Source organism: Lonchura striata, chromosome 2 (assembly GCF_050655825.1).
Source record: "Lonchura striata isolate lonStrDom1 chromosome 2, ASM5065582v1, whole genome shotgun sequence".
NCBI lineage: Eukaryota > Metazoa > Chordata > Aves > Passeriformes > Estrildidae > Lonchura > Lonchura striata.
Window position 1 is genome coordinate 14,089,644 of NC_140704.1, and position 18,469 is coordinate 14,108,112.

The window sequence follows — 18,469 nt, forward strand, 5'->3', positions numbered from 1 at the left end:
ATTTTGGTTAAATAGGCTAATGAATGTTTTCTGCAGAGCAGCCAAGATTGCCATGTGGCTGCAATCGCTGCTGGGAGCAAATGCTGCTTGTTTTTCCTTTTCAGTTTGTTCTTGGATTCAGTGCCTGGCTTTATATGGATCCTGTGCATGGCATCAACAAATTAAAAAAATGCCTGAGAAATAGAGCTCCTAATAGGGTGCCATGTGTCTGGCCTATTCAGGAGGTGGATTTGCATTCCCTTCACAGATTTTTGCATGCCATTTTCTGTGTTTGAGCACAGAGTTAGAGCACAACATCCACATAATCCATCCCAGCAGGTTTTGGGTTCTCACCCAGAACAAAAAGTTCTGGGGTGAGAATAAAACCTGGTCGTACCCAGAGTACCAAGCCTTGCCTCAAGCTGGTTACTGTGCAGAAGTTAAGCTTGGAGCAGACTAAGAGATGCACAAATCAACCATGACTGTACCAGCATCTGTGTCACACCCTGTTTTCAGCACTAAAGGTTTGACTCTCCCTACTTTTAAGCTTTTAGGCATGAGATTTACACTTTGCTTCATTCTTTGTAGATGCCTATTTACAGTCCAAAGTCCTTCCAAAACCTTGAGTTTTACTTAGAATAAGGTTGTCAGAGACATAATTTCTTGACTCTTCCTTTGCCTCCTCCTTGGAGCCCTGCAGGAACACTTCAGTCATGTTTTGCGTGACTTTTCTCTGTAATTGTCAGTGATAATAACTTTTTTTTTTAAGAGAAAAGGAATCTGATTTTTATAATCAACTGACAGCAGGAACTGGGGTTTCCAAAAAAGCATCAGAGATGGTGAGATTCATGATAAAAGTCTGCCTCAGGAGATCTGCTTTCATCTTTTACTCTTTCCATCTTTTTCCTTGCTTACAGGTTGCAGTACTGAAGCCCCAAATAAGCCTCAAATAGTACTAAAAAAAGACTTGGAAACTTACCCATTGTGACTGCAAATAATACTGTTGGAGTGGCAGCAGATTTTCTGTTCTCATGGAGCTTTCAGATTTGAGCTGTCCTGCAACAGAAACTATCCATGGTGTGAAGTAGACTTTGGTCTGAAACTGCAGTGGCTGTAATTAAACTTAATTGAAACCATGTCTGTGAGGCAGAGGGCTTTAGGAGCATCACTACAGCTGCATCACTTCTGAGTAGAAACCATATTAGCAAGGGGAAAATAAAACCCAATATGAGGAACTGTGGGTAAGCTAGTGCTGTGTAATGCCCCAGATTGTACTGCAGGAAGAATTTATGGTAGAACTATAAAGCTGTTGGGGTTTTTCTAAGTATAAAAAGCTGTAAGGATGAATAGTAGTTTTAAATATATGTATTTCCTTTCTGTTGGCCCTTTACAGGTTATTTCATTGTATTTTTATTGCTTCTATCTAGCCACAGGGGAAAGCTGATTAAGTGGTCTAATTTTTCCTTATCTCCTATCTTCATTGCTTGACCTTCCTGTTTGAGTGTATTGGGTATTTCCAACTGAGTTCTATTATGAAATCCAGATTGTGTTCTGGAAATATGTAGTTTCTGATGAACGACAGGAGAAACGCAGGTGGATTTCTGATAGCAACATGCTTGAGTTCTTGCCAGCTCATCTTATGGCTTCCTGAGACTTCAAAGCAACCGTGTTGTGTAGAGTCTGCCATTCTGACAAACTCTGTCATGCTGGTGCCCTGGGGCTGGATTTCCTGTGAGTCTGCAGAGTCCTAAATGTGCACACATCAACCACAGGGGCTTTGGATCAGCTTTGCAGGTGAGATCTGCAGTCTAGGCTCATCTTCCTTTTCAGCTGAGATTTTCCAGCATGCAGTGCTGTGGGGATCCCAGGAGCCCCAGGAGCATCAGTGCTGCTCTCCCATGCTAACCTGACAGCCAACAACCAAGCTCAGAGCTGTTGTGCTGCCCATTGACCTTTTCATATTGTTACAACCAGTGGGAAAAGATGAAACTGGGAATAACAGGGAAATCCTAGCACACTGTGAAGGATTACTGTGATGAACTGGGGAAAGGCAAACCTTGCTGCTGTAGTGTCCTGCCTCTGCAGCACACAGCCTGAGGACTTCAGCTCTGTTTTTCACTGCTGCAACAGTGTGTTTGGCAGCCTTGCAGGCTCCTCTCCGAGCCAGTGATCTCATGGCTTCAAACCCGTTGCTGTGGAAGAGCAGGCAGCAGTTTTCTGAACTCAGCTGTAAATTGCAGCATTCCTATAACTTCCTGCAGTCAAAAGAGCCATGCCAGGTACCTCGCAGCTTGTGCTTCTTCCAAATGTTGTTGTGGGTGTCTCAGATGGTACTGGGCACATATGGTTGTGCTGCAGAATTTCCCATCATTTTCTTCTGATGGAATGTTTTAATTCTTTCAAGCAGAATCTTATTACAATTAATTTTCATCAGCATTTTCTACTTAAAATTTCATTCTGAAATGAAAGGCTGTGTTACTTGGAATTTCAGAATTCTGTGTAAAATAGAAGCAGTTAATTTAGACCAGGTCAACATTGGAAATTGAAGAGACCTGAATCTCTTCTGGCTCCTTCAACTCTCTGCTGATAGAATTTCCTTGGTTTCTCCCAGGAAAATCCTGAGAATACTGATGCTCATATCACACTGTTTCATACTCATTTAATCTAGTTCCTTGTTGAAGACACTTCACAAATTATTGTAATATTTCCATTACTGGTCAGAAATATTATATCTAACTATGCTAACACTGCAGCATTTTCTTCACTGATGAGATCAGATTCTATCTGACAAATTTGAATTCTTTTCCTTCAAATACCAGCCCAGGCTTCCCTTTCAGATTCTCACCAGCTCAGTCTTTTAGTTGTCCCCTTGCCAATCACTTCCTCTCTGTTGTTGCTCACTCCTGTTCTGTAAAGTATATTTATAAAACGAACATAAGGTCTCCAGTTGTGAAAATATTTGGTTTGCTTAAATGCAAGTCATAAGTACTACTTTTTTCCCTGTTCCTATTTGTTTGTGTCATCTTTGTTACTTCTAGGAGTAATTAGACTCCAAGTTTTTCAGGAAGGGGAATACATTTTCTGGCTTGGCACAGTGAACCCAGTATGGACCAAGACCAGGAGGGATTGATATAACATAAATAAATAATAACGACTCTAAAAATCTTTTCATCACCTTAATGGCTATGTGATCTCTGTGCATTTTTCTGATCACTGTAAGTAGTTGTAGAAAGCATTGTGATAACGTCAATAGAAGCATGGTATGGTAATGTAAAATTAATGAGCTAGATGGTAATCTTTTTAAGCAAATCATGTTCTGTAATACAGCACACCCTCTCAATTAGCCTGTTCTCGGGAGCCAAGGAATCAGTGTATTGTGTGTCAAGTGCAGGGTAAAATTGACTGCATTGCTCAGGAAGATGAGCACAGCTGATAGCCAAAGTGAATAACCTCATATGGAACATAACCTTACAGTGGAGAGCATTACAGAGGGGATCCAGGGGAATTTCATGTTTCTAATGTCCCATAAGTATCTGTTAGAAAAGACAATGTGGCTTCTGTGACTTTTGTTATGAAAACCAAATTAAGGAAGCTGGGCTGTAGTCTTCTGAAAACCTTTACTCTTCCAGAGCACTGATCAAGTCATTAATGAAAGGTATTACTAGCAAGGAGGAGTGAAGATCTGTTTCATACTTTCCATGACTATTACCTCTCAAATCATCAAGACTATGATTTGGACTTTTTACCTGGTGCAATTGATATCTGAGTCACTCCACAATAAACACTATGATGCAAGATATTGAGTAGAAAAGGTATATGATATGCAGTTATGGCAACTGAACTCGCAGTCTGGAGGGAAAGGTTCCCTGGTGGAGGGCAACCTGGGGGTTGTACAATGCTCACAAGGAGTAAGATTATGCTGCTTTATCTGATACTTGCTGAATGCCAAGTGAGCTTCCTTCAGTTCTACTTCTGCTGCCTTTTTTGCCTGTGCATGTATGCTCTGGGCAACACACAGGTATCATCAGCACAAAGGAGCTACAAGCTGATGGATAGAACTCACTGCAGTAGCAGTGATACAAAGAATATATTTGATTCTATAGTTCACTTAGAGAAACTTCCATTTTTTTAATGAGCTCCATGGGAATTGGATTAAAGATTTTCAGACTGGGTTCGTTATTTCTGATGAAGGACTAGTGAAGAAATTCATTAACAGAACAATTTCTGGAGGCTAGGACTGAAATTTGGTTTACACCATCAGAGAGATTAATTTCATCTCAAACTATAGCGTAGTGGACATTAATCTATATTACAGTTCTGCAGCCAGTGAAAGTAGAAATTTGCTTTTGGGATCAAAAATGGACAATATAGCCAGTTGTGGGTCAAACACAAACTAGGACAAAATTTTTTTGACTTTCAGAAAATTCTAATCAGGTATTTATTTACTGAAAATGTTGACTTAATACAATAACTCCAATTTAGAAAGAATGTAGTTAATCATGTGTTTTATTTCATAAAACAACTTTAAACATGCCCTGATTTGTTTGAATGCTTGGGGAAAGATACCCTAGGTCACAGAAATAAGAGACTGATGTTGACTGTAAAGGAAGATGAAGCTTATCTTCCATTTTAAACTGCTGCCTGCTACAATTTCACTCTATCTCTCATAGAAGAAGCATCTTCACAAGGTCAAATTAGTAATCACGGTAGAATAATATTAAAGACATATCAACCCTGATTTTCCATTCCATGTGCCTAGGCTCTCAAAAAAATAATGCATGCTTTCTTTGATGATTGCCACAGAGACCAAAACAATATTTTGTGTTTCTCCTTATGTTCTTGTATTTAGTTGCCATTTACTTCAGAGATGTTACTTGGAGAATATCCTGTATTGGTCATTTGGCAATGGGCTTCAATTAATTTCAAAAAGCAGGCATCACTTTCCATCTTAAGCAATTGTAGTCTACAGTGTTAATGGTGTCTACATTAATGTAGTTCACTTTATGAAAAAGCTATTGGACTCCATTTTATTTTACGTATTAACATTGTTAGAGAGTCAATTTTCACTCAGGTCTTCAGTAGTGGCTAAAGGAGCTATTTTTTATATGCAGAAAATGTATTGACAACTTCAATTACAGAAAATCTCCCTTTGTTCAAATGGCAAAACATAATTCTGGAAAATTTCCTACCTCTTTGGGTTTTGTATGAAAGTTAATTTATCAGTTGGCATACCACTGGGTCCAAACCTGCTTTTACTGAAGTAAGTGGGAATTTTGCCATTGGCTTTGATGGGAGCAGGTGCACGCCCCTAATGAGGTGTGTAATGGAAATGGTGTACACACAAAAAACCTGGACACAGTTAGCATGAGAAACACTGAATAAGAAGGATTTCTCAGAATCCCAGAGCATGTGAACAGTGTGTTGCGGTGACATTTAGGCATTGACAAGAGAAGTGAAGAGATCAAATGAAAGAACAGAATAGACAAAAAGATATTGTCACACTGGAACAATTCACCTCATGCTTGGAAAAGTTTATAAAAACCTTGAATAGAGAGGGAAAGGGCATCATGATAAATGGGAACACCTAAGCCACATTAGATCAGCTGATAACGCTGTCATCTTTGCCAAAATCCCTGAAGACCTTGAAGCACTGATGAGAGAATTAATCATGAAAAGTAGGCTCGAGCAATTAGGATAGGAAGAGTTGAGCTGTCCCCAGTGAAACTTGACCCCAACCTTCAACCTGTATTGAAATCAAGTATGACCCAAACCTTTGCTGAAGTATGAAAAAAGGCAAAGGGAGGGTTTTTTTTCACCTCATTATTCCTCATTTCACTCACTACACTCAGTATAGGGTGCTGTGGATAATCTCAGACTGGTATCAACTAAAATAGTACCAGAACAGCAAGACACTTTGGTTTTATCAGCCAACATTGCTTCCTCAGTAATTAGCCCTGCTTCTCAATGGCAAAGAAGGGAATGTTAATGAGGCTGAGTGCAGGGATAACTAATCCTGAGGATGCTCCTGTGTGAACCAAGTGAAACACTGACTTTGTGCTGGGCTGCTCTGTGGGGATCAGATCCTGTGGTGTTAACTGGGTGAGCTCAGCACAGTGAGATCCAGCACCCAGCAGGACGTATGAATCCTGGGCAATGTGCGTGCCAGGATGCTGCAGGAGAGCCTGTGCTTGAAGAAACTTCTTGATGCCTCATGTTCAGGAGAAGGAGTGATAAAGTAGGAAGAGGAAGACTGTGACCACTTTCATGCTGCAGTCTTAATGCAAGTTACATGCTTTGACCTTGGGTGAGATACGTGATGTGACAGGCAGAAGACAGGAGAAAGAAAGAGAGGCTGGCTGATGCTCTGTTTCTCCTCTTGATTGGCACAACGTTTATTTCCTGCTTGTGATGAAAGAACCAGGCTTGTTCTACCCAAAGGTGTTAATACTCATGGGATGAGCACAAGGACTGCTCACATCCTGAGTCCCTGGCTGTCTGAAACAAGAGTGGGTGTTCATACTGCCAGAGCCAGCCTGTACCGTGTGTGGAAAAACAGAGGCATCCTGTGGGCTTGGAAGGGCTTTTTCAGACCTTTGATGGTCTGGTATTTCTCGTTTGTTTGTTGGTTTGTTGGTTTTCTTTCTTTCACTAATGTTGCCTGAGTCTGAAGAGCATCCTTGAGGGGCATCTTTGCTGGATACAACTACTGTTTACTTATCCACACTGAGTGTTCTGTCTTGGCCACAAGCTGCAGGACACATAATGAGGAAAGGAACACCACTCAATTTATCTTCTGGGTTGGCAAAGCTGCATGGGTGAAGGCAGAGACAAATCTCCTGGGATGCTGCAGCTATTGTGGTAGGAAATTTTTCCAGTCAGATATTCGAATGAGATCTGGGAGATGAATGTAATTTGTCTCTAGTTTTATTTTTAGTGATTTCACTTTTCTGGCATAAGTAATTCATTCCCTTTTATTGTCAAGATTTATTACCAGCACTGTTGTGAAATGCAGCCAGTTCCAGTTCTCCAACTCCTTCTTCCTAAACTTAATTTTTGTCAATGGAATAGTTTCCTGTAAAACATATAATTGTTGGCTTATTGGCAGATTACATGCACGAGCTTTTTTAAAACTGACTAAAGCCAGCACTAATTAAGTGGCTGGTGCCAAGTCCCTTAGTTGCTGATGGAATAAATGAGAATTTCAGTTGTTTCAGAGCTGACTGGGTTTGGACAGTGAAAACTTAAGAGCAGTAAGTTCCTAGTTCCTTGCTATTATATCAGTATTTGTGTTCCTATAGCTCCATTTCTTTACAATTTTAATATATTTGTTGACACAACTTTCCTTTTGGGTAGAAAATGCTATTAACCTAATAATCATTATCAATAATTTTCAATTGGGAAAACAGAAGCCCAAGAAATGATAGTCATGTTTATAGTACAGAATATATTACAAGCAGGAGAAGATGTCACCTTTCCTGGAGGGGGCAGTTGTTTATACAGGAGTGCTTTTTGTGATGAACTTTTCATTGGATCTGTCAAGGGATAGGCTAGACTGAAAAAGGGGAGTTCTGTGCTGTATGTTTGCATCTGTACCAGAAGATTTTGTTCACAAAAATACATGGAGGAAAACATAACTCTCTGGCCAAATTGCCTTGCCCAGGTTGTGGTATCTGGGATAAGGGAATGAGTCAGATCTTATGTGAGAATCCCTTTCTCCCATAGCCCTGCTGAACTGGGACTTCCCTTGTTGCAGGCAAAAACTGTCTGCAAAAGCAATTACTAAAAGTATTTTTTCTTGAAAGCAGTGCCTTCCACAAAGCAATATTTGAGTTCAAAATACCAAAAGGAACATATTTGTCTTCCTCTTCACAAAGACAGCATTTCCAGGATCTCTGTATTTGGGTTTTTAGCAGCTGGTATGTGCTTCTTCTGTGCATTTTCTTTCAAAGTATGAAACACACCACACTGATTAAGGGTAGGCTGTGATGAACACTTAAACTCCAAAAACACAGAGCTGCTCTGTAATGGACTAAAAAGTCATGTGCCTTTAACTGTACCTTAGGGGAAGTTCAGCTCCTCACCTATGCCTAAAATTCATTGTTCAAACTTGTATTTAACCTGAACTTTAAATTATTCTCTACTCTAAAGGAAAGAATAAAGATTCAACAAATAAGGGAAAACATATGGGCTTTACCTTAGCTGTGACTTACTCAAAATATAAATTTTGGGCAGCTATTTTCTTTGTTTATGCACAAAATGTCATCTAATTCTTTCATGAAACCTAATTTTAAATTTTTATTTTCCTTGAGATTTATTGTCTCCCCTCCCGCCCATATACAAATAAACAGGTTAAGAAGTGAAGTTTGACTCCTGTGTTCCTGAATTTTCTTTAAAAGTCATGGAGCTGTCAGGATGATGAGTTATTGGTTGTCAATAAAGTAAGTATTGATCATAATCTTCCAAAATTCATCCTTCATATGTGTGTAAAAACGGAATATGCTGTGAACTGCAGAACAGAATTAATTACTTTGCCCCCGAGGGAAGAGCAGATAATTACCAAATAACATTTCTATCAAAGCTGTAGCTAAGTCCTGAGTATTATGTGAAGCAAATTCCACACTCCTACAAAATGAATAAACTTGTTGGTACTTTCACACAAATTAAGCCTTGTAACATTTCAGTAAAATCCCATTAGGAATGTCCTCATTTTTATAATTAATTTGAATTTCTTTAAGGACAAAGGAAAAATAAATCTTGGAAAGACTAAGTATATATTCAGAAGGCTTGTGCTTTCCTGTGGATATTTTAAACACACTGGGTTTATACTGTTATTTTTTGAGGATTCTTTTATCACTTGTTGATCAATGCAATTTTAAAGACTTTCATATTGCCTAGCTCTGTCCTGGGATTGTTGAAATATAAATTTTGGAAAGCAGTAGTGTAGTGAAAGGATAATTTATCCTTTGCACTAATTCCTTCCTATCTATTGACATAAATTGCAGCTTTGAGAGAAGGAGATGCCTGAAGCTCTCATTATTTTGTGTACAGCTTGAGCTCAAAGAGCAGAGAAGATTTTGCAGCTGAGATTTTGCTACTAACATTTTGCAGGATAGCCGAACTATTCTCCTGAAACTTATACTGCCCTCCAGAATCCAGTAGGGATGACTTTGAACAAATGCTGTGCCAGGAATAATTTCTGCAAAGCCAATTCTCTATTTCAGAAGGCAGAACTTTTTATTGGAAAAGGTTAAATTATTTATTGGAAATAAACTACCCAGAAAGTGTAGCTTTTTTTGTCTTATTGCAAGTTAAGGTCTGATTCTGGATTCCATTAATGTATTTGTTATTCAGAAGTCTTTTCCAATGAAATGAAATACCCTGCTGTGCAGTCTGTCTGCTGGCTGTTTGTGGTGGAGGGCCAGTCATCTCCACAACACATGGCACAATTACTGCCTAGCTACAGCTCGCTGGACAGGGGTGTAAATGCATTTCTCAAGTCACCTACCTCAACATGTCCAAAGTGAAGTCAGACCCCTTGTCCAGAAGGAAACTTCACTCACAACTTCAAAAGTAGGGATTTTCTTCAAGTGCTTCAATGAACGGTGAATCACAACATCTGAAATGGTATTTGATGGCAGCTGAATGACCACCTCACGGCTTGATTATAAGGACACTTTTTTTTGTCTTGACCAGCAGTAGTCTTCCTCAAATACCCCATCCCAATGCCTCAGCCAGTGAGGCTTGGTGGTGAACACACTGAAAATGCATCTTGAGGGGAAGATAAGAGGACAACAGAGCTGCCTGACTTATCTCCCGCTGCTACAAGAGGGACACGTAATTTCCCTGCCTTCTCCCCTGTTCTCCCTGTTTCTGCCTCCCGTGCCTTGCACATCCTTCCTTCTTCTCCAGTTTGCACCAACTTTGGTGCCTCTGGACTCTTTAATGAGACTATTTAACTCTCAAAGCCCCCACAATACTGCTGGTTTTGTTTGGTAACTAAATATGCTGCCTAATTATTGAGTTATGCCAGAGTTTACAAGAGTCTGCTGACTGCCAGAGCTCCTGAATCTGAAAGTTCTGTTAACACACTGGTCTGAACAGTGAACTTATTTTTGTGTGGAGAGACTCTTCCATCACACACCTAGCAAAGATCACTGAATAAAAGATTGGCCATGTAAATGGTACCTTCCTAACAGGAAAGTGTTGGAGTTGGATTTTTATGAACTTTGTGGGTCTCTTGCAATTCAGGATATTCTATGATTGTATGATTAGAAATACTATTCATAGGGAAAAGCAGCTGTACTAATAATGAAATTACAAGGAGGAAAAGTTTAATTCCTAATTAATTCCTTAATTCCTTCTTCCTGAACCAGAGGACTCTGAGTACCCTGCAAGGGTCTTGCAATCTCTGGGCCATGGAAATGCTGTCCCTTACGGGTCCAGAAAGTGGCCTGGGAGAATGAAGACGAGATGGGACCGAGCATATCAGAGTGCAATGCAATTGGATTAACAGCTAGGGGAAACAGATCTGGAAAGGAGAGGGCTATCCATGACCACAATTAAAGACGTAGTAATATCAGATTCTTGGGATGGGTAGGTATTATGGATGTGACAGATTTATTTATAAGGACTACAGTTTTTTCAGGTCAATTGTCTGCTTTCCTTTAAAGGGCGAGAAGTGCAGCTCTGAAGCTCTGGTCACTGAAATCCTCTGAAACATTAAGAACTGATGCAGCTCCAGGGAGAAACAGATTTTATTTTTTATATATTTCCTAGAACAAGGAAGTGCAGAAAAGTCTTTGGACTTTCACAAACCTATTTACTGTGGCATTAGTTTATACTAATGGGAAAAATACTCGAGCTGGAATCAAGGTCTCTGGACTTGGGATGTTTCCCACAAAAGAATTATGCAACTGTCAGAAAAAAAACACAGACTGAGGAAAACACATCATGGGAGAATGAGTAGATCAGAAGGATGTTTCCAGAATATCTACTGAAGGTCTGTGGGAACAAACTCTGCTTTTGCTCCAAAATGATTTTAAGCTTTGAGGATGTGGCTAGTCCCATGCCAAAGCCCAGCAAATACATTCTGCTATAAAAAAACCAGCTGCTGTCTTGGAGTACACTGTGAGCTCCTATGTGTTCTCAGAAGACTACAGAACACAGCCATGGGAGCAGTAACAGTGTCTCTGTGGTGTAAGCAGAGCTTTCCTGTATGTGACCTGGGAAGATGAACTCTCATGCTGGAAGGAGAAAGATCATCTAGGAGATGAAGACTGGCCAAGTGTTTTGAGAATGTAGAGAAGCTGGACAAGCAGAACATCTCTTTGGCCTTGTGGACTTGACTTCTATCCTGGAGTGGAATTTTCTTTCTGTGCATGAAGCCTTGTTGTAGAGGCCTCTAGAGGAAAGTGGAAGGTCCAGCAACTATTTCCATTGCCTGGATCAGGAGAAAGGAAGAGCTGCTAAAATGAAAATGGTGGGGTCTGGAATGTGTTAGGGGAAGGAAGTGAGCCAGTGAAGGCTATTTCCTCCCTTTCCTTATTGTCTTCTAGATGCAAGCCTGAGCAAACCTGAGAAGTCTCTGCCTGTCCAACTAAATGCAGATGGTTCCTGGGAGAAGAAAGGGCAGATGCTTCAGGAGTTTGCTGAAGCCAATCTTGATGGTCAGTTCGGGAATTACATTGCCTCCAGCAGAGCTCTGCAGTGACACTGCATTGTGTAGCCACTCTAATGTGAAAGATATGAGAAAAGAGCTGGTTAAGAAAAGTATTATTTTGCTATTGGCAGCCTGGCAGATCTTTCTTTTAGGCTTAGTAATTGTTGAGCAGCAATAGGTGGTGGGGTAGCACAACCTGGTGTAAGGGTAGTTTGTAACAAGTTTGTAACAATGCATTTTAAATGTGTGCATTTTATTGGGATTTGAGAAAGGAAACATAATCTAGCAGACACAACCTCTGAAACTTGCAGCAGTGTTCAGGTGTTGCAGAGTTCTGTGGTAGAGTTCTCAGGCCAAGTTCAACCAAGAGTGTGGGACAGTTACTTTTGGCTGGGCTTTTTGGCAATAAAGAACTTGTTTATTCAGTAGTGCAGCTACAGCTAGGAAGATTGGAAACATCTTTAGGCAACAAAACACAGTATTTAGGAATTTTATGCATCCCAGATGGAATGGTTGATATTGAGCAATAGGATCCTGGGGGCCCCCCTCTGTTTTCTCTCAGGATATTTGTATATAGAAGATTATAGTCAACGATCATGTGAGAGATCTTTGTAACCAGGGTCTGTAAGCTAGGAATGTGTGGACATAAGACTCTTTAAGGGAATAAGGAAGGAAACATGTCAATGTTGAAAGAAAGAACTGGGAATTAGTCAAATTTGCAAAAAGCTTGAAGACAAAACCAAAGGTATTTTCTCTGACATATTTGAAGGCTGTGATAGAAACAATTATGGAAGAGATATTGAAGAAAACACAATTTTTTGAGACCCACTAGGTCAGAGGAATCAAGCCTCTGAGCTACAAAAAGGGGGAAGAAAGTGGTGAACCTGGGCTTTAGCTAAATATGAACCCAACTACCTCATCTTAGATCCCTGATCAATATTGCTGTTCCACTGACAGGATCATTGCTCTGGCTGATCCAGAACAGCTGTGCTGATATTTTGAGAATGCTTTAGGACTAATGCAGGTGTTTTAGGAGCAGACCAATGGAATTTTCTGAAACCTATTTTGTAGTACTGCAGACTACACAGAGTGACAGGGAAGATGGGGACTCCTATGCTGACTGACAGATGTTCCTCAGCTCTGTTGTATGTGAAGGACAAAACTTCCTTTGGGGTAAACGACTGACAGCAGCATTGCATGTTCAGTTTATTGAGCGTTTCTGTCCGGTTTTCAATTTTGTCTTTAGTAGTGGCATCTTACCCTGAGTTTCTGTTGCAATGCATTAGCAATTGATACAACTTAGAACCACTTTTTGTTTTGCTTATACTCATGAAGAGTGATGCTTTTATGGACTCAGACAGAATGAGACTTTATTTGCAGATTAGAGCAGAAAGTATTATTATTATTATTATTAATATTATTATCATTGTTTTAAGTATTAATATTGTTGTTGTAGTTGTTTTTGGCCAGTTTGCAAATGAGAAATGTGCCCCTGCTATACCAAGTTTTGGCCACATAGTGGAAAACATAAACAAATGCCATCAGCTTTAGGTGATTATTTCTACTGTATAAATAATATTATGATAAATTCACAGGGTGTGTTATCTCTAATGAATAATTCAGCCAGTTGCAGTTATAATGAGGAATGTAGTGGAAACTCAGTGACTGAACATGTATTCAGTGGTGTCTATTACAACACCTTAGGCAAAATTTTACCAATCAGGTTTTATTCCTCAGGGCATCCTTTCATGTCTTGGAATCTTTAGTATTTATTTATATGGGAAAGGCAGAAATGGAATTGGTTGATTTTTCCCCCCCGCCCAATGTACATTACTCTGCTTCATTTACTTTGACAGAGCAGTATTGTGAAGAATGATACACTTTAAATATTAAACATTTTGCTGGATGCCTGGTCTTGCACTCCTCTCTGTGCTAAACTAATTTGCTTTGATATCCATATGATTTTTCCACACAAAATAATTATAGGATCAGAGCCTAAGTTTTTGACAATTTTTTATACCAATAACAGAAAAACCATACTGAAATAATTGACCTTGACTTCTCACACATGCATGCCTCCTTATCTTACCATGTAGAACATCCAAGATGGTTAAATCTCTTCCTTTGCAATAACAGCCAGAAGGACTGATATTTGAGTGGCTGCTGGAAGCAAAGTGAGCAGCACCAAATGTGAATTGTGAGTCTGTTGATAACAGGCAAGCCATGATAAGAAAGGCACGCTTGTCTTATTAATTATTTATATTTGGAATTCACTAACAATATTCTAACAGAGACAAAGTTTACAGGGAGATATAATTGGGAATCAGTTGGGCTAATAAATGACATACCAAAATGAATTTTAATTAGATTAGAAAAACATTCCAAAGAAATCATAAGAGATGAAAATGAGTATACACAGTCCTATTTGCACCTATTCTTATTCACAGTAGTGTATTGATAATGGAGACCTAAGCAACTATTAGTATCTGTGTAGTAGGTTGATTTTTCTGCACAGAGGTAAATCTAACAATCCTCATGTCTAAAGGTGGCCCTTTGCAACCACAGCCTTGATAAATTGGAATACAACTTAGAATCCTGATTTATGTTGGGACTGTCCAATTGTTCTGGAAAAAAAAAAAGTCTATGCTGAAAAATGAAGGATAACAAATAAGTGGAAGTTGATTTTTTTATTTGCCAGTACCATGGAAAGGTTATAAAGTTCAGTTATTTTCATAATGTTCTATTGCAGCATAGGAAACCTGTGCTGGCTTCAGTGTCAATCACTGTTTAGAAATGTCACCAATAATTTGTACTCTGGAAGTGCTCAATGTGTGAACCCCTGGCTCTAATTGGATCCACTGATTTCAGCTAAATCTTGTCCTGTCAGCAGCTCAGCAGTAGGTAGGATATTGAAGCCCTAATGAATCCAGTAATAACTTTAAATTGCCAACCTGGATTATTTAAAATTTTTATGATGTTGGAAATAGTTTTGCTTTCCTGAGGAAAAAAATAATTTCCAATTAGTTCTTAAATAACTATGCTAAATTACTGACCAAGCAAGTGAGACATAGGCATTTTAGGCATGTGTGTGTGTGTATCTGAGTTCCCTCAATAGAGAAAATTAGAAAATTAGGAGACAGTGATGTCCAGATAAGTTGGATGAGAAAAATATGATTTCATGCTTTGGTCCAGCAAGCATAGAACTAATTATGGAAGTAAGCCTTTTTTTCTGAGAAACAGGGGTGACAAATCCTATATTGTTTCAGTAGCTGCTTTGGTGAGATAGAGGCAGTGCTGCTTTTTCAAATTCTTAGTTTCTTACCCTAGTTGTCTAATGAAATGTGATGAGATGTGCAAACAGAGCTATTTGGCTGTGTCCATCTGTCTATCTACTCATGTCTTCACCCAGGAGTTTTAGAAGTTGGGACAAAAGTTTAGCAAATCTGAAAAAGGCTTAAATGTCTCAGAGATATCAAGTGTATTCAAATTTGATGTTTACCAATGCAGAAAGATCCTATTCAGAAGAGACAGTTCTGTCCAGATCAGCCTGCTCACAGCTCAGCTGTAGCATGAGAGATCCATCCTCCCTGGCTGGGCTTCTGGCCACAGACATGCTGACAGTGAATGCAAATGAAGCCCTGCACTATCAATCCCTCCAGCCCCTGCCTACTTGCAAGATCTGACAAAGCCTCCTTAGTGATAAAAGGAAATATCTCAGGCTGTTTTAGTGGGCAATCCCCACTTTGTGAGGCAAGAGAGCAGCAGCATGGGGAGCAGAGAGGAGGAGGAAAGCTTCTGGAAGGACCAGAGAGCTCAGTGGGTGCAGGGACATTGAAGGCAGCTGCAGCTAATGAAGGAACACATCATGGAAGCACTGGGAGATTCCACACAGTAGTGGTTTAGTCTTGCACTTGTGGGGAAGATTTAGGGATGTGAAGGTATGAGATTAGGAAGAAATGTAGAGTTACTGGTGATACTGGAGAACAAAGTATACAAATTCAGCTGCAGCAAGGCTTCACTAGCTGTGCAACACATGGAATGGTTGGGTTTGGTTTGCTTTTTTTAGATATTACTCATTTCTTCCTTGAGATTTCAGTGCTGAAATGGCACTGCCTTAAGATCTAATGCAACAGGAGCTATCCACTGAGATGCAGCATGAATACTTGCAAGAGCACCTGAGAGGATGTTCTTGTGAATGCCTCTCTAGGCTAAAGCAAAAGCTTTTTAACACAAATAAGACACAACTTTTTATTATCCAACTACATAAGTGCATATTGTGTATCATAAAGCTGAACAAGGCTTACATAACCCATAATTACAATAACATTATAGCTTCCTTGTCCTCAGAGATGAACAAATATATCCAAAATATGTGTGCTCTGTCTGAGGACAAGAGCCTCATCTATTTCTGCCCCTGCTATTATGCAGTCATACTAAAGCAAATGACCCTAGAACTAAGAACAACTTTTAAAGCATTGAATTTATACTTTGGCAAATTATGAACCTTATTTTTTATTGCATATGAAGCAGTCATTTGAATAACCACTCTAAGTATTTGTCCACACTGCCCTTTCTTTGTGCTGTTAAAAACAATAGGAATAATAGTAAAGTAACAGCAAATCCTGCATTGTATTTATAATTTAAGTATTTCCAGTTCAGAATATTCAGGTTTAAAATATTTTAACAACAAATTACATATTTTCTAGATGATTATCTCATTATTAAGATTTGAGCTTCTAATACCTTTATGTGACATACTTTCTCTTTAGTCCAGCCCCAGATCTACATTCACTTACTACTTTCAGTATTTGTTCTGCCTCCTGAATTCTTGCAATATTTAAATGCCAGTATATTTCATTTTCTTATGGTCTCAAGTAACTGGAATTTGGTCACCTCAGGCCACACAGAAGAACTTCTTGATAGAATTTTAAAAATAATAAGGAGATAAGCATGGATTTCCTAGCACTAGAAATGCAGGAGGTTTTTATGTGTGCTTGACTGACTGAACTCTCCTGAACTGATTGTTCAATACATCTGTGATTGAGTTTTGCTACTAACAGCATGCTAAGACACTGAGAGTCTAGGATGGAATCTTTCAATTATTGTTTCATGCCAAATACATGAATGTTGGACAGATATTGCATTTCACTATGTCATAAATTACCCAGATTTTAATGTACCTTCAGTCTCTTAATTCCTTCAGCTTGTTTTCTCTCAGTTCCCTTTGATTTGCCCACATCCTCCTGATGCTGAAGTATCCAAAAGAGAGGAGAGGAAAGTGATTGCAGAAGCAAGATAAACTTGGAATGTAGGAAGCTGCGGTTGAATTATTTTATGTGTAAGCTGAGTTAGAAACTGCAAGCACAGTACAGAAAGAATATATTCAGGTTTTCCCTTGCAAGAAAAGGAAGAGACTCATATGAAAAATGACCACAAAAGGAAATGGGGAGCTGAAGAACAGGAGGATGTAAGCCTGCCACCTGCCTCCTTTGAAAAGAAGTAGCTGGTGTATGCATGTTTTCCTTGGATTAATTTCAGTCCAGCTTTCTAAACTTCTGCTTTTCTTACTCTTGGCCTCTTTATGGTGTGATTTCCCCAAAGATCTGTTATTATTTTGCTTCAGGTAAGTTGGTTTCCTTATGCTGCTGCATCAGCCAGAGCTGCATTTCTGTGAACAAATGTTGCATTAATTATGAAGAGTGAAAAGGAGAAGGAGAAAAATAATCCATTAACAACACTTAGATTGTAAGTGTCTGATAACTGATTTAATAACTGTACATTTGTCTTAAGGATCAGAGACTGCAAAGGCAAGTATGTGGATTTGCAGCTTGTTTTCATTGCTTTGTGTATCTGTAGGTGGAGGAGAAAAAATTAAACATAGATAACACCAAATGGAATGAGTGACTGGAAAGCTAAACTCCTAAGTTCCTTTGAGATATTTTATCCAGCTAGTAAACTCTTGCTAGAGATATACAGTAAGTCCTAAAGAAGTGGTGTTATTTAATTAGATAATATTTGCAATGTAAATGTTGATAAATTAGTTAATGTGCTGTATTCCTTCCTTACATAGGGCTGTTGAAAGTGACAGTCCTTGGAGGAAAGGAGAACTTGCAACATAAGGTGCCTGCAGCTTCCCTTGTGCCTTCACTGCATACTGAGGACAGCCAGTGTGACTGGAGGGAAGAATAAAGAGTCTTTTCTGGTGGTGTGCTCTGCTGTCAGTCTTCCCATTGACTTACCTTAGTAGGAATTTCAAGGGAAATTGAAAGAAAACTCAAGAACTAGATACTATGGATTTACTGTGGATTTACAACAGGGTTCTTCAAATCAGAGGTGCCTGAATACAAAATGCTCTCCCAACCAGGTCTTGACTGGGAAACTTGTTAGATGGGGAACTTGCTAAAAGCAAGATCCCCTTACAGTTGCGGCAGAAAACCAAACCAAAACAGCAGCAAGGACTATATGAATGATGACTCCTGTATCTGTAGTCTGAATGGCTGTCTGTATTTGGGGATCATAAAAATGTCAGAGCTGGTTTCTTCTGCTGCACTTTAGCAAAGGTTCCATTTTAGTGCAAAATGTACTTTTACATGTGCCTGACCAAAATGCAACTGTTAAAACAGAAAAGCTTGGCCAACATTGCAGCAGAGAAATGTTTGGGAAATATAGACTGGAGGATTCATTACTAATATTTCTAGGGCCAGAATGTTCATTAAGTTCTCTTCTTGAATATAAAATTTCCTGCCTGTAAATAATTACAGACACATTTTTCCTCACAGTGTTTTAATTCGAGTTTTAGAAATGAAATAGTAATATTTACACCTCTAAGAA

General features: G+C 39.2%; 1 long non-coding RNA gene across 1 annotated transcript; it reads left to right on the forward strand.

The window, feature by feature from the left end:
* Positions 1-340: 340 nt before the first annotated feature.
* LOC116183289 (uncharacterized) lies at positions 341-17,845 on the forward strand. The gene is made up of 2 exons (XR_004147884.3): positions 341-6,837; positions 17,709-17,845. It is a non-coding gene; the product is annotated as an uncharacterized LOC116183289 (long non-coding RNA).
* The last annotated feature ends 624 nt before the right edge of the window (positions 17,846-18,469 follow it).